Consider the following 17653-nt stretch of genomic DNA (forward strand, 5'->3'; position numbering starts at 1 on the left):
CCCCTATGGCGCGCCTCTCCCCTTGGCCGGCTGCCTCCCCCTTGCTCCTTTATATACGGGGGCAGGGGGGCACCCCAGAGACACAACAATTGATCCTTGAGATCTCTTAGCCGTGTGCGGTGCCCCCCTCCACCATATTACACCTCGATAATACCGTTGCGGAGCTTAGACGAAGCCCTGCGTCAGTGGAACATCATCATCGTCACCACGCCGTCGTGCTGACGAAACTCTCCCTCAACACTCGGCTGGATCGGAGTTCGAGGGACGTCATCGAGCTGAACGTGTGTAGAACTCGGAGGTGCCGTACGTTCTGTACTTGATCGGTCGGATCGTGAAGACGTACGACTACATCGACCGCGTTGTGATAACGCTTCCGCTGTCGGTCTACGAGGGTACGTGGACAACACTCTCCCCTCTCGTTGCTATGCATCACCATGATCTTGCGTGTGCGTAGGAAATTTTTTGAAATTACTACGTTCCCCAACAGTGGCATCCGAGCCTGGTTTTATGCGTTGATGCTATGCACGAGTAGAACACAAGTGAGTTGTGGGCGATATAAGTCATACTGCTTACCAGCATGTCATACTTTCGTTCAGCGGTATTGTGAGATGAAGCGGCCCGGACTGACATTACGCGTACGCTTACGCGAGTCTGGTTTCACCGTTGCGAGCACTCGTTGCTTAAAGGTGACCGGCGGGTGTCTGTCTCTCTCACTTTAGTTGAACCGAGTGTGGCTACGCCCGGTCCTTGCGAAGGTTAAAACAGCACCAACTTGACAAACTATCGTTCTGGTTTTGATGCGTAGGTAAGAACGGTTCTTGCTAAGCCCGTAGCAGCCACGTAAAATATGCAACAACAAAGTAGAGGACGTCTAACTTGTTTTTGCAAGGCGTGTTGTGATGTGATATGGTCAAGACATGATGTGGTATAATGTGTTGTATGAGATGATCATGTTTTGTAACCGAGTTATCGGCAACTGGCAGGAGCCATATGGTTGTCGCTTTATTGTATGAGATGCAATCGCCATGTAATAGTTTTACTTTATCACTAAGCGGTAGCGATAGTCGTAAAAGCAATAAGTTAGCGAGACGACAACGATGCTACGATGGAGATCAAGGTGTCGCGCCGGTGACAATGGTGATCATGACGGTGCTTCGGAGATGGAGATCACAAGCACGGTGCTTCGGAGATGGAGATCACAAGCACAAGATGATGATGGCCATATCATATCACTTATATTGATTGCATGTGATGTTAATCCTTTATGCATCTTATCTTGCTTTGTTTGACGGTAGCATTATAAGATGATCCTTCACTAAATTATCAAAGTATAAGTGTTCTCCCTGAGTATGCACCGTTGCGAAAGTTCTTCGTGCTGAGACACCACGTGATGATCGGGTGTGATAGGCTCTACGTTCAAATACAACGGGTGCAAAACAGTTGCACACGCGGAATACTCAGGTTAAACTTGATGAGCCTAGCATATAACAGATATGGCCTCGGAACACGGAGACCGAAAGGTCGAGCGTGAATCCTATAGTAGATATGATCAACATAGTGATGTTCACCATTGAAACTACTCCATCTCACGTGATGATCGGACATGGTTTAGTTGATATGGATCACGTGATCACTTAGAGGATTAGAGGGATGTCTATCTAAGTGGGAGTTCTTAAGTAATATGATTAATTGAACTTGAATTTATCATGAACTTAGTCCTGATAGTATTTTGCAAATTATGTTGTAGATCAATAGCTCGCGTTGTTGCTTCCCTGTGTTTATTTTTGATATGTTCCTAGAGAAAAATTATGTTGAAAGATGTTAGTAGCAAAGATGCGGATTGGATCCGTGATCTGAGGATTATCCTCATTGCTGCACAGAAAAATTATGTCCTTGATGCACCGCTAGGTGACAGACCTATTGCAGGAGCAGATGTAGACGTTATGAACGTTTGGCTAGCTCAACATGATGACTACTTGATAGTTTAGTGCACCATGCTTAACGGCTTAGAATCGGGACTTCAAAGACGTTTTGAACGTCATGGACCATATGAGATGTTCCAGGATTTGAAGTTAATATTTCAAGCAAATACCCGAGTTGAGAGATATGAAGTCTCCAACAAGTTCTATAGCTAAAAGATGGAGGAGAATCGCTCAACTAGTGAGCATGTGCTCAGATTGTCTGGGTACTACAATCGCTTGAATCAAGTGGGAGTTTATCTTCCAGATAAAATAGTGATTGACAGAATTCTCTAGTCACCATCACCAAGTTAGTAGAACTTCGTGATGAACTATAGTATGCAAGGGATGACGAAAGTAATTCCTGAGCTCTTCGTGATGCTGAAATCGACGAAGGTAGAAATCAAGAAAAACATCAAGTGTTGATGGTTGACGAGACCACTAGTTTCAAGAAAAGGGCAAAGGGAAGAAGGGGAACTTCAAGAAGAACAGCAAGCAAGTTGCTGCTCAAGTGAAGAAGCCTAAGTCTAGTCCTAAGCCTGAGACTAAGTGCTTCTACTGCAAAGGGACTGGTCACTGGAAGCGGAACTACCCCAACTATTTGGTGGATAAGAAGGATGGCAAAGTGAACAAAGGTATATTGGATATACATGTTATTGATGTGTACTTTACTAGTGTTTATAGCAACCCCTCAGTATTTGATACTGGTTCAGTTGCTAAGAGTAGTAACTCGAAACGGGAGTTGCAGAATAAACAGAGACTAGTAAAAAGGCGAGGTGACGATGTGTGTTGGAAGTAGTTCCAAGATTGATATGATCATTATTGCACACTCCTTGTACTTTCGGGATTAGTGTTGAAACTAAATAAGTGTTATTTGGTGTTTGCGTTGAGCATGAATATGATTTGATCATGTTTATTGCAATACGGTTATTTATTTAAGTTAGAGAACAATTGTTGTTCTGTTTACATGAATAAAAACCTTCTATGGTCATACACACCAACGAAAATGGTTTGTTGGATCTCGATCGTAGTGATACACATATTCATAATATTGAAGCCAAAAGATGCAAAGTTAATAATGATAGTGCAACTTATTTGTGGCACTGCCGTTTGGGTCATATCGGTGTAAAGCGCATGAAGAAACTCCATACTGATGGAATTTTGGAATCACCTGATTTTGAATCACTTGGTACTTGCGAACCGTGCCTCATGGGCAAGATGACCAAAACACCGTTCTCCGGAACTATGGAGAGAGCAACAGATTTGTTGGAAATCATACATACAGATGTATGTGGTCCGATGAATATTGAGGCTCGTGGCGGATATCGTTATTTTCTCACCTTCACAGATGATTTGAGCAGATATGGGTATATCTACTTGATGAAACACAAGTCTGAAACATTTGAAAAGTTCAAAGAATTTCATAGTGAAGTGGAGAATCATCGTAACAAGAAAATAAAAGTTTCTACGATATGATCGCAGAGGTAAAATATTTGAGTTACGAGTTTGGCCTTCAGTTAAAACAATGTGAAATAGTTTCACTACTCACGCCACCTGGAACACCACAGTGTAATGGTGTGTCCGAACATCGTAACCGTACTTTATTAGATATGGTGCAATATATGATGTCTCTTACCGATCTACCACTATCGTTTTTGGGGTTATGCATTAGAGACAGCTACATTCACGTTAAATAGGGTACCATCTAAATCCGTTGAGACGACGTCTTATGAACCGTGGTTTGGCAAGAAACCAAAGTTGTCGTTTCTTAAAGTTTGGGGTTGCAATGCTTATGTGAAAAAGTTTCATTCTGATAAGCTCAAACCCAAATCGGAGAAATGTGTCTTCATAGGATACCCAAAGGAGACAGTTGGGTACACCTTCTATCGCAGATCCGAAGGCAAGACATTCGTTGCTTAGTATGGATCCTTTCTAGAGAAGGAGTTTCTCTCGAAAGAAGTGAGTGGGAGAAAAGTAGAACTTGATGAGGTAATTGTACCTGCTCCCTTATTGGAAAGTAGTTCATCACAGAAATCTGTTCCTGTGACTCCTGCACCAGTTAGTGAGGAAGTTAATGATGATGATCATGGAACTTCAGATCAAGTTATTACTGAACCTCGTAGGTCAACCAGAGTAAGATCCGCACCAGAGTGGTACGGTAATCCTGTTCTGGAGGTTATGTTACTAGACCATGACGAACCTACGAACTATGAAGAAGCAATGGTGAGCCCAGATTCCGCAAAATGGCTTGAGGCCATGAAATCTGAGATGAGATCCATGTATGAGAACAAAGTGTGGACTTTGGTTGACTTGCCCGATGATCGGCAAGCAATTGAGAATAAATGGATCGCCAAGAGGAAGATGGACGCTGATAGTAGTGTTACTATCTACAAAGCTAGACTTGTCAGAAAAAGGTTTTTGACAAAGTTCAAGGTGTTGACTACGATGAGAGTTTCTCACTCGTATCTATGCTTAAATCTGTCTGAATCATGTTAGCAATTACCGCATTTTATGAAATATGGAAAATGGATAAACAAAACTGCATTCCTTAATGGATTTATTAAAGAAGAGTTGTATATGATGCAACCAGAAGGTTTTGTCAATCCTAAAGATGCTAGCAAAATATGCAAGCTCCAGCGATCCATCTATGGACTGGTGCAAGCATCTCGGAGTTGGAATATACGCTTTGATAAGTTGATCAAAGGATATAGTTTTATACAGACTTGCGGTGAAGCCTGTATTTACAAGAAAGTGAGTGGGAGCACTACAGCATTTCTGATAAGTATATGTGAATGACATATTGTTGATCGGAAATAATGTAGAATTATTCTGCAAAGCATAAAGGAGTGTTTGAAAGGAGTTTTTCAAAGAAAGACCTCAGTGAAGCTGCTTACATATTGAGCATCAAGATCTATAGAGATAGATCAAGACGCTTGATAAGTTTTTTTCAATGAGTACATACCTTAACAAGATTTTGAAGTAGTTCAAAATGGAACAGTCAAAGAAAGAGTTCTTGCCTGTGTTACAAGGTGTGAAATTGAGTAAAGACTCAAAGCCCGACCACGGCAAAAGATAGAAAGAGAATGAAAGTCATTCCCTATGCCTTGGCCAAAGGTTCTATAATGTATGCCATGCTGTGTACCAGATCTATTGTATACCCTACACTAATTTTGGAAGGAGTACAATAGTGATCTAGGAGTAGATCACTGGACAACGGTCAAAATTATCCTTAGTGGAATAAGGATATGTTTCTCGATTATGGAAGTGACAAAAGGTTCGTCGTAAAGGGTTACGTCGATGCAAGTTTTGACACTAAATCTAGATGACTCTAAGTCTCGGTCTAGATACATATTGAAAGTGGGAGCAATTAGCTAGAGTAGCTCCGTGCAGAGCATTGTAGACATAGAAATTTGCAAAATACTTACGGATCTGAATGTGACAGACCCGTTGACTAAAATTATCTCACAAGCAGAACATGATCACACCTTAGTACTCTTTGGGTGTTAATCACATAGCGATGTGAACTAGATTACTGACTCTAGTAAACCCTTTGGGTGTTTGATCACATGGCGATGTGAACTGTGGGTGTTAATCACATGGTGATGTGAATTATTGATGTTAAATCACATGGCGATGTGAACTAGATTATTGACTCTAGTGCAAGTGGGAGACTGAAGGAAATATGCCCTAGAGGCAATAATAAAGTATTATATATTTCCTTATATCATGATAAATGTTTATTATTCATGCTAGAATTGTATTAACCGGAAACATAATACATGTGTGAATACATAGACAAACAGAGTGTCACTAGTATGCCTCTACTTGACTAGCTCGTTAATCAAAGATGGTTATGTTTCCTAGCTATAGACATAAGTTGTCATTTGATTAACGAGATCACCTCATTAGGAGAATGACGTGATTGACTTGACCCATTCCGTTAGCTTAGCACTCGATCGTTTAGTTTGTTGCTATTGCTTTCTTCATGACTTATACATGTTCCTATGACTATGAGATTATGCAACTCCCGTTTACCGGAGGAACACTTTGTGTGCTACCAAGCGTCACAACGTAAATGAGTGATTATAAAGGTGCTCTACAGGTGTCTCCAAAGGTACTTGTTGGGTTGGCGTATTTCGAGATTAGGATTTGTCACTCCAATTGTCGGAGAGGTATCTCTGGGCCCACTCGGTAATGCACATCACTATAAGCCTTGCAAGCATTGTGACTAATGAGTTAGTTGCGGGATGATGTGTTACGGAACGAGTAAAGAGACTTGCCGGTAACGAGATTGAACTAGGTATCGAGATACCGACGATCAAATCTCGGGCAAGTAACATACCGGTGACAAAGGGAACAACGTATGTTGTTATGCGGTCTGACCGATAAAGATCTTCGTAGAATATGTGCGAGCCAATATGGGCATCCAGGTCCCGCTATTAGTTATTGACCGGAGACGTGTCTTGGTCATGTCTACATAGTTCTCGAACCTGTAGGGTCCGCACGCTTAACGTTACGATGACAGTTTTATTAAGTTTTGATGTACCGAAGGAGTTCGGAGTCCCGGATGAGATCGGGGATATGACGAGGAGTCTCGAAATGGTCGAGACGTAAAGATCGATATATTGGACGACTATATTCGGACTTCGGAAAGGTTCCGAGTGATTCGGGTATTTTTCGGAGTACCGGAGAGTTACGGGAATTCGTATTGGGCCTTAATGGGCCATACGGGAAAGGTGAGAAAGGCCTCAAAAGGTGGCCGCACCCCTCCCCATGGTCTGGTCCGAATTGGACTAGGGAAGGGGGGCGCACCCTTCCTTCTTTCTCCTTCCCCCTTCCCTTCTCCTACTCCCACAAGGAAAGGAGGAGTCCTACTCCCGGTGGGAATAGGACTCCCCCCTATGGCGCGCCTCTCCCCTTGGCCGGCTGCCTCCCCCTTGCTCCTTTATATACGGGGGCAGGGGGGCACCCCAGAGACACAACAATTGATCCTTGAGATCTCTAAGCCGTGTGCGGTGCCCCCCTCCACCATATTACACCTCGATAATACCGTTGCGGAGCTTAGGCGAAGCCCTGCGTCGGTGGAACATCATCATCGTCACCACGCCGTCGTGCTGACGAAACTCTCCCTCAACACTCGGCTGGATCGGAGTTCGAGGGACGTCATCGAGCTAAACGTGTGTAGAACTCAGAGGTGCCGTACGTTCGGTACTTGATCGGTCGGATCGTGAAGACGTACGACTACATCAACCGCGTTGTGATAACGCTTCCGTTGTCGGTCTACGAGGGTACGTGGACAACACTCTCCCCTCTCGTTGCTATGCATCACCATGATCTTGCGTGTGCGTAGGAATTTTTTTGAAATTACTACGTTCCCCAACAGACCGGTGGTATACCAAGGCCACTTGACAAGCCACGGTCCATTCCGAGAACGTTTGACACCCGCTCACGAAAGAAAACAAGAGGGGTGCGCCGGAGGAGATGGGAGCGCCGGATTGCAAAACGGACAACGGGGAAAATGCTCGGATGCCTGAGACGAACACGTATGCAAATGCAATGCACATGATGACATGGTATGGAATGCATGACATGAACAAAATGCAAAACGAAAGACAAAACCCGACCACGGAGGGAATATCTTAGCACATAGCCGAAAATGGCAAGAGTTGGAGTTACAAATATGGAAAGTTACATCCGGGGTGTTACAACCACGCTCATGGGCGAGGGAGGGACGCAGCTTCATTGACTTACTGCTCCTGCCTTTGCGTGCATGACAGGTGGGCCCAACAGGTGGGTGGCCCACCTGTCATGCAGCCAAAGGCAGGTGCAGTTAAGGCACCGGAGCTCAGTCCGCGAGGGAGAGGGCGTTGTAGTAATCAAACTTCTCGGTCTTGTACGAGTTGAGGCGACACATCAAAGCACTGTAGTCGATATATTTCAATAATTTGCGTTTACCGATGCATGCCTTGACTCTCCTTTTGATACTTGCATGTGTTGATTTAATGCACCTTGAAGTAGTATGAATATGTGACGGTAAAGCTTTGTAATGCCCCAGCCCTAATAAAGAGAGAGATGGTTGTGCACGAGGAGGGCGAGATCATGCAGACGGAACAGGACCCGATGATGGAGCTCTCTATGGTCTCGATGGACCTCACCTTGCTGCACTGCCCCTTGTGCCTCCGCCCTTGAAGCCTCCAGTGTATGAGGTTCGGATACACCTCATCCGTTCGGCTGATCGAGCAAGGTGCAGGTTTCTTGATTGATGTGCTGTTCAATTGATTTGTGCAGTCCAAGGGAGGGCACCTGGCCTGCGCGGACTGCCGCGTCGAGCGCCCCGGGAACCAGCGGCAGTGCCAGAAGTGCAAGCGCAACAGTGGCTTCGATGCGCGGAACACGACGGTGGACGCCGTCCTCTCCTCGGTGAGGGTGGAGTGCCCGCACGAAGGCTGTGGGCTCTACATCACTTACCACAAGCTCGCCGATCACCAGAGCATGTGTCCGCTCGCGCCCTGCAAATGCCCCGTGCCCGTCTGCGGCTACGAAGGCCCGCCGCCGACTCTCTCCCACCAAATCAGCACCGTGCATCCCATGCCCGTGCATAGGATCCAGTACGGCAAGGCGCTCCAGCTGCAAGTGCAACTGTCGAAGCCACGGCTCTTGCTGTTCGCGGAGGAGGACGGCCGCGCATTTTTCTTGGTCGGCGACGTGCTCGACATCAGTGCGCCTATAGCCGTGTCGGTCGTCTGCATCAGAGGGGGGGCATCCCCACTGCCGCACTACGTGGCCAAGCTGTGGGCGAACAGCCCGCCGGGGGATCCCAAAGGCAGGACTGACGCCGTCAAGGTGGAAATGGAGGTGACAGGCAGCAAGGATCCCGGCGACGTCGCCGTGCAGGAGCTGACCTTCTTCACAGTTCCGCCCAAGCTGCTGGCCGGGGCTAAGCTGGTGTCCCTCCGCATTCAGATTGACAAGCTCACGTCCTAAATGATTCTACAGTGCCTTCTGTTTATCTTAGTAATATGCTAATATAGGGGTTAGCTCGGTCTACTTTAGCTTAAGAGATGGTGGGTTTTGGTGGCGATGCAGCAATTACTTGTGCGAGTTGACGCGACACATCAAAGTAGTACTACTACTAGTAGTACTCCCTCCGATCCTAATTTCTCTACGCATAAGTCGAGGCGTAGATACCAAGGAGGGCCTGGTTGTGTCTATACTTGGACAACCCACCCGACTGCGCACCAGGCAGACGAAGCTTGTGCCGTGTTGGTGCCGTGTGCGGCCCGCACATTAACCAAAACCTCGCGCCTCCAGCTTAGCCTCCGCGTTTTAAACTTCTCAATCTCAAGGCCAAGGAGCAATGTGAAACCTATGATAGAGCCAATCAGATGGTTGAGAATACTACAATTCGTAGCTACAGATGCGTGTGTGAGAGAGGACGAGTGCGTGCGTGCACCTCTTCTCTTCCTGTATAACGTACTAAACTCAGAGTACAAGTGTATGTGGGTGGCATCGACCTAGGGAGCTAGAGATGGTGCGTGCGAGAAGTCCCGAGAGATAGGTGTGTGTGTGGGAAAGAGGGAGGGAGATGATATGTGTCGATGTAATCGTGTGAAAAAAAGACTAGTCTATAGCTCGCCACGAGGCTATTCCTGTCTAACACCCCAATAACCGTAAGATATGTATCCGACGGTGCCAGTTATTGTACGGACACAACAGTAGAAAAAGAAGTACCATGGCATATGCTACACCATGGCCAAGAACACGTGCCCACGTTATGCCATTCGGGAATAGTGCCACACTTCGAAACTAGAACCGTCAATAAATTTTGAGCTTGCGTCTCATCACATTCCAAATTACTACCACGCTATATTTAATTGCAAACCTGTTCACGCCGATCACAACCTAAACGGTTTCCTACTTAGGAGCATATTAGTAGTACTCGGTTATAAATACTACTATGCCAAGATGATTGCACATTCCTCCTCAACTCCTCATCCACAAAAAACAATCAAGTCATTCAGCATCATTCCCTTGCGTCTGCCATGGCCAGCGTGAGTTCTGGGTCGAGAGATTTCCACCGAGGAGAGGCGAGCATGGAAGAGGAAGCACGAGAGATGTCCCGCCTCGCCGCGAAAGCAGCCGACATGTCCAGCCGCGCAGTAGTAGCAGCACAGAGGTCCTGCTGTGCCGCCGAAGCAGCACGGAGGTCCCGCCGCGCCGTCGATGTAGCAGACTGGTCCGGCCACGCCGCAAAAGTAGCAGAGATGTCCCGCCACGCCGCTGAAGTAGCACGGAGGTCCCGCCACGTTGCGGCGGCCTGCAAAAATTTCTCGCGGGCAGGCGAGGACTCTTACAGGCGCATGCATGCGATGGTCCATAGCCAGATGGATCAGATCTCCAGCTGGGCGAGGTTGCAGGACGAGGCTACCGGCGTCATCCGGCAACTAGGGGAGGGCAATGCGAAGCTCCGCGCCGAGCGCGACCTGCTGAGGGCGAAGCAGGCAGAGGAGACCGCTGCCTTGTTGCAGAAGACGGGCGTCATCGTCAAGAAACTTATGGACGAGAATTCCATGCTCCGCATCGAGTGCAACAAGCTGATGGAGGAATCCGTGGATGCTGCCAAGCAGCGTATTAAGGACATGAAACTGATGAAAGAGATCATCGCCGCTCGTCGCGAGAACTAGTCTCCGTGACCTGCAGCGCATAAAGAAAGTAGAGATCAGCGAGCCAGATCGTTGTATGCGTCTTCCTTCTTGTTTTGCCCTTGTGTATTTTGGGCGTAGCCGCATGTGGATTTTTTAATGATCTTCCTAATTATGTAAGATAATTATTATCCACTCTCGTCGTCCTTATATATATTCATCAGTCTTGCTATAAGTCGAAGTAGATGCTATATAGGTCCGTCGGATCTTACATCAAGATCGGTGCAAAAAATTTCTTTTTAGATTTTTTTTCTCTCTTAAATCTCAGTCGAGTGAGACATTGCCACGCCATTAAACAGAGGTTCGGGCGCCATTAATGGAGACCTTGGGAGAGACGTGGACAACAGATGGAGGTCAAAGGGCTCTCCTCTCGATAAGCACGCGCAGGGGTCTGATCGCACGCCTCCCGTACTCAACTAGCTACCCTGCACGGCGCCTCCTAGCTAATTAAAAAAGGGGACGCTTGGCGGCACGTAAATGGTAAATAGAACACCCACGGTTTCAATAATACTTGTGTTTCCGATTGTAACGTGACAGCACTTGTTCCAAAATGACTTTGTTGATTGTTAATGTGTGCGCCTTCGCAAATCTGACAACAAAATTACCACAACATGTTGGTGCCAAGTCATGACACCAAGCCAAGTTTCATGATTTTCATGCATGTTTCAGATTTACAGGAATTAAAAAACCAAGTTTCCCAATGTTTCCAGCCGAGCCACGACGCCCAGATGTTTGAATTTCATTCCCATTTCTTGCATGGGACCTAGAAATTTACCCGAGGACACGCATGTGATTTTTCAACCAGCTTTGGTGCACTGGAGCATGTGCTTGTATTTCAAATTTGAATTATGCACACAAAGGTGACACGTTCCCTCTCAGGACCACGAGCCTTCTTGAGAGAAGCTCCGGTTTGCAAGAAACTTATACCAAAACTTGTTCCTATTCTACCAATTTTTTTACCACAGCATGGTAGTACCATGACATGACACCATGCCAAGTTTCTTGATTTTCAGGCGTGTTTTGGATTTACAAGAATTTTAAAACCAAGCTTCTCAATGTTCTCGGTCGAGCCACAATGCCCAGATGTTTGAACTTCATTCCCATTTCTTGCATGGGACCTAGAAATTCACCCGAGGACACACATGTGATTTTTCAACCAACTTTGGTGCACGGGAGCATGTGCTTGTAGTTCAAATTTGAATTATGCACATTAAGTGACCAGAAACTCAATTAATGTATACAAAAGGCCAAACGAACCCGGAATAATTCCAAAATTTAACAGGGCTCTCATGTAGTTCTATGTTGCCTCTATAAAGAAACTCAAGGGGGGCAGCGTATATTGTTTCGCACTCAAAGGTGACACATTCCCTCTCAGAACCACGAGCCTTCTTGAGAGAAGCTCTAGTTTGCAAGAAGCTTATACCAAAACTTGTTCCTATTCGGCCAATTTTTTTACCACAGCATGGTAGTACCATGACATGACACTATGCCAAGTTTCATGATTTTCAGGCGTGTTTTGGATTTACAAGAATTTTAGAACCAAGTTTCTCAATGTTCTCGGTCGAGCCATGATGCCCAGATGTTTGAATTTCATTCCCATTTCTTGCATGGGACCTAGAAATTCACCCGAGGACACACATGTGATTTTTCAACCAACTTTGGTGCACGGGAGCATGTGCTTGTAGTTCAAATTTGAATTATGCACATTAAATGACGAGAAAATCAATTAATGTATGAAAAAGGCCAAACGAACCCGGAATAATTCCAAAATTTAACAGGGCACTCATGTAGTTCTATGTTGCCTCTGTAAAGAAACTCAAGGGGGGCAGCGTATATCGTTTCACACTCAAAGGTGACACGTTCCCTCTCAGAACCACGAGCCTTATTGAGAGAAGCTCCAGTTTGCAAGAAGCTTATAACAATCTTGTTCCAAATCGGCCCAATTTTTTACCATAGCATGTTAGTGCCATGACATGACACCAGGCCAAGTTTCATGGTTTCCAGGCGAGCTTTGGATTTACATGAATTTAAAACCAAGTTTCTCGATGTTTCGGCTGAGTCACGACGCCCGGATGTTTGAATTTCATTCCCATTTCTTGCATGGGACCTAGAAATTCACCCAAGGACACACATGTGATTTTTCAACCAACTTTGGTGCACCGGAACATGTGCTTGCAGTTCAAATTTGGATTATGCACATTAAATGTCCAGAAAGTCAATTAATGTATAAAAAAGGCCAAACGAACCCGGAATAATTCCAAAATTTAACAGGGCACTCATATAGTTCTATGTTGCCTCTGTAAAGAAAATCTGGGGGGAGGCAACGTATATCATTTCGCACACAAAGGTGACACATTCCCTCTCGGAACCACGAGGCTTGTTGAGAGAATCTCCGGTTTTGCAAGAAGCTTATACGAAAACTTGTCCCAATTCAGCCAAGAATTATATACATATGAAAACAGGGTTTGGGTTATCCCGAACATCTCGCCACCTAGACCAATGTACTCTGATTTGAATTCAACATAAAATGGATACAAATATTTGAATTGGAGATCGTATGTTACATGTAGTTTATAGTGAAATATGATTACTGCTATATGCATGTTTTTTGTTATCAAGATAATATTTACATGATTGTATAACTTGACAACAATCGTATTCAAATAAGGAAAATTGATTCAAATTTACTCCATATGGTAGACGACAATATATATGTTCATAGGATGGAGTAAAATGATCATATATGATGGAAGATCAAAATGTAGGACTACATCCATTATAAACCGCAAGGTCACCTAACGATATATTCGAATTCAACATAACATGGATTCAAAAATTGAAATTCGAGATCCTGGCATTTGTAATCATATAAAAAGGGACATGAATGTTTCTTTTGGTGGGAATTGATTTGTTTTTTGTTGTTGTTGAGGGAAGTGCGAATCGATTTGGTACTGTACAGGGTAATCTTGTTCTCCCATTTTTTTTTTACATTTTTCTTGTAGTTTTTTCAATGACGTTTATAGCAATATAGTAAAAGGGGACATGACTCTCTTGTGTCTTGTATGAATTGTTTTTTTGTACACGTTAAGTTTGTTCTGCCGAACAAGGAATCCGCGCCTTGTTATCCCGAAATTTTAAGCTCGAGTATCTTTTGTCTCATCTGCTTTGAAACTCCCGCCTCTTCAACCCGCGCCGCGCCTTGTTATCCCAAAATTTTGACGCGCGCGAAAACTCCCTCCTCATCCGAAATCGGTCCCGCAGCCCAGACACGTGAAATCCCCCTTCTACCCCTCAGCCGGAAATGCCGGCTCGACGTCGCGGTGTCAAAACCGGTGGGGGTATGCTGGTAACTTACCCTACATTTCGGACAAGCGCGTCCCTAAGCCATGGCTCCCCTACCTTCCCCTTCGCCCCCATTCGTACACCGAGGCCGCCAAAACCCACGAAACCCCACGCTCCTCGGTCGGCCTCCCGACCGCCTCCCAGCCGGAGACACTTCCCCGACGACGTCATCCACCGCAATAGCTCGCCGTCCCTCATCCACCGCACTGGATGAGGATCCATCGTCGATCTTGTCGTCCCGCCGGATCAGCCGCCCCGTCCTCCACCTCCAAGGAGCTACCCCGATGTTTGCCTTGTCTATTGCGCCACCTCCATCCCCAAAGCGCCGTCTTGACCTGCCCCACCGGAACCGCAGCACCCTCACCAATTCCTCCATTGAAGCCAAGTCCAACTCAGCGCCACCAAGGAGGTTCTGCACTCACCACTTCATTTTATCTTTTATTCGATCTCACAGGGCTGCCGGTGCTCGATACCGAGCAGCCATGGCAGGTCTCCATCGACGGCGCCATCGCCGGCCACTTCATCCATGGTGTCTCTCCCCCATGTCGTTGCTTCCTCGGCGGCGACTTCCACACCGGCACTAGCTGCAGCTGCTCCGGCTCTCGCTCGCGCTGCTGCTGCTGCTGCTCCGGCTCTCGCTCGCGCTGCTGCTCCTGCTCCTCCGGCTCTCGCTCGCGCTACGGCTCTATTCTTTCCGTCGGTCGCGCTGCTGCACTGCTCTTGCTTTCGTTCATGCTGCTACTCTGCTATGCTACTGCTGTCTGTCGCGCTGCTGCTCCGCTCTTGCTCTCGTTCGTGCTGCTCCTCTGCTCTTGCTCTCGCTCGCGCTGCTGCTGCTTCTGCACGACCTCCGACAGCTACAGGAGTTGCCGCTTTAGCACTCGCTCACGGTTCTGCTGCACGACTTGCTCTCTGCTAGTGCGTTCCCTGCTCGAGCGTCTGCTGATTTAGATCACTGCTTCTCTGCTACTAGTGCTCGAACGCCCTAAACAACTATTGCAATGCTCTTCTACTAGTTCAATCAGTTTCGATAGTAAAATTCAGTTTCAACTGTAAAGTTCAGTTTCTTCAGTTAAGTTCAGACTAAACTGTATTTACAGCATCTGTCGGAGTGGCCGTGGCACGGCTGATGCGTTTTACATCTAGCACTTTTTGGTGATGTATTTTACATCATCTATTGCAGATGATATTAGAATCCCACTTCAGATTAACGTTGCATGTCTTGTCCTGCTTCAGCCTCGCCGTCGTACACCTCAGCGGAGCTTCTCCAACGATGGAACCGTCCATCACAGCGGAGCAGTGCCCTCAGCGTCGTTTCCGAAGGCCTCAGATCTTCTTCCCCGCCTCCGACAGTCACACCAGCATCACCATCCTCCACGTCCAACCCAAGGATGCTGAGGTCGACAAGGCTATGCCAAAGAGGTTGTACACTCGTTGCATCACTTTGTTACTCTGCATTCATGTCGATCCCTCAGGGATCCTTTGCTATGGAACTACTATGGTACTACTATTCGTGCATTTGGTTAGGAGTGGAGCAAAGCAAAACTGGAGGAATTTTTTTCCTTTGGTGTCTCTTTCAAAGAAAAATGGTAGGAATTTTAATATCCAGTTGGACGTCCTTTTCAAATTAACATGCATGAAGAACAGGACTAATTGCATTACTGGCATAATAAGATTCTTATTTTTTTTCATTTTCACATGGTTTGACTTTAATTTGACCATGTTTCTCCATTCCTGTGTTCTTCCAATTCATGTGAACCAAACACCGAGGTTTAGAGAAATCCTATGTTTCCAAATGCTCTGTTTTGCACGTGCATTCTAACCTATTCATGTGTTTTTCTTGTCCCTGTGTTTATAGAATCCTCCAATTCTAAGGAGCCCTTACAGATTTACTTCATTTTCAGATAGGCGTAAAAGAAAACTCTGTGTGTTATGTCCTGCTCCTGCCGTGCCGTCATCCACCCCACCTGAGGTGCACCATCGACAGAAGCGTTCACTGCAACAGAGATTCCCCCTGCAAACTTTCTTTCGCAGCCTCAGATCATCTTCCCCGTTTTCGGCAGCCACGCCAACTGCATTACCATCATCGACTGAGCAGATGAACCTGAGGACTACACAGTTCCGAAAGAGAGGTCGCAGTCTTTCGTGTTTGCTTACGTTATACATCGGTTATTATTACCTACTACTTTATCGTTCAAACTTCAGTTTTAAAATGCCCGTGGGTCTCATATCGAGGCAGCAACAAATAGTATCTGTCTACTATCTTGTTCATCTGGGTTCTTCTATGTGGTTCATGTTGGCTGGGCAATAAACAGTAGATGATCCATTGTCTATCTTTTTAAACTGAAGCTATAATCTACCTGTTATCATTAGTTTTGGATCTATCCACTCGTTTGCTACCATCAGTCGTGATTTCTGCATGCACCCCTTAGGCCTTACAAAATCTAACTAATTTTTTATTATGCATGTCAGTTATTGTACACAATCGTACTGAACATGTAGAGAAAAGAGAAGACCGTTGCGTGGGAATACAATGTCGTGCAGACGCCGCTCCATGGTGGGCGAAGTGGCCCCCCCTACCGCCATTCCAGATTGTATTCCATAGGAAGATAACTGTTCAGATGGGGATTCAGAGGAAGCAGACCACTCCTATTTACCACCTGAGGTGTTTGATCTAACCTGGCATGTTGATGTTGGTCATATCATGCATATGGCGCCTCGCATTGCTTACATTATTCATCTTATATGTCATCAGCTTAGTTTAGATTTGCTTTGTGTGAATGCCACCTGTTTGGTTTCTATATCATACTCCCACCGTTCCTAAATATTTGTCTTTTTACAGATTTCAACAAGTGACTACATACGGAGCAAAATGAGTGAATCTACACTCTAAAATATGTTTATATACGTCCGTATGTAGCAGTCCATTTGAAATCTCTAAAAAGACAAATATTTAGGAACAAATTGAGTATATGGGAATTATGCAATGCCATGTTTTTCAGCCAGTTATCATATATGTGAATTATGCACGGCCATGTAGCCAGGCATCATATATGTGAATTATCTCATGCCATCTTTTTTTTCATTACATATTCCATTTGTCGACAATCTGTGTATATTGAACTACTCTTCATGTGTATCAGCCATTTAAGCCGGTTATGGAAAAATCAGGAGTGAAAACAAGGTCTTCAAAGCAGGTAATGGTACCTGTCGTGGAATTGTCATGTCAGATGTCCTAGGGTGAGGACTTAGTCGTGAGGCCAGCGCATCTATGTAGTAGCTTGAGAGGGGTTGAGCGGAATCGAGAGACGCAACACAAGACGAGTATTTAGACAGCTTCGGGCCCCGGGAAACATCATCCGGTAATAACCCTACATGCTGTTTGAGGCTAGATCTCATTACGCTCATGAGGGAGTCGTCGTAAACCGGCTCTCCTCTAATTGTGTCTAGCCCTAGAGATTATTGATTGTTGCCTGTCCCTCTTTGGGGAGCCCTGCCCCTCCTTATATATGTTGAAGGGGCGGGTTACATGTGGAGTCCTATTAGGATTAGGACTAGTCTATCTCTAATACAAACCGGATACAAGTCCAGGTCTTAACTCCTTGTAAGACAAATATCCCTCACGCCTTTCCTTGTAAACCGGCCCACCAT

This window comes from Aegilops tauschii, chromosome 1 (genome assembly GCF_002575655.3).
Source record: "Aegilops tauschii subsp. strangulata cultivar AL8/78 chromosome 1, Aet v6.0, whole genome shotgun sequence".
NCBI classification, from domain to species: domain Eukaryota; kingdom Viridiplantae; phylum Streptophyta; class Magnoliopsida; order Poales; family Poaceae; genus Aegilops; species Aegilops tauschii.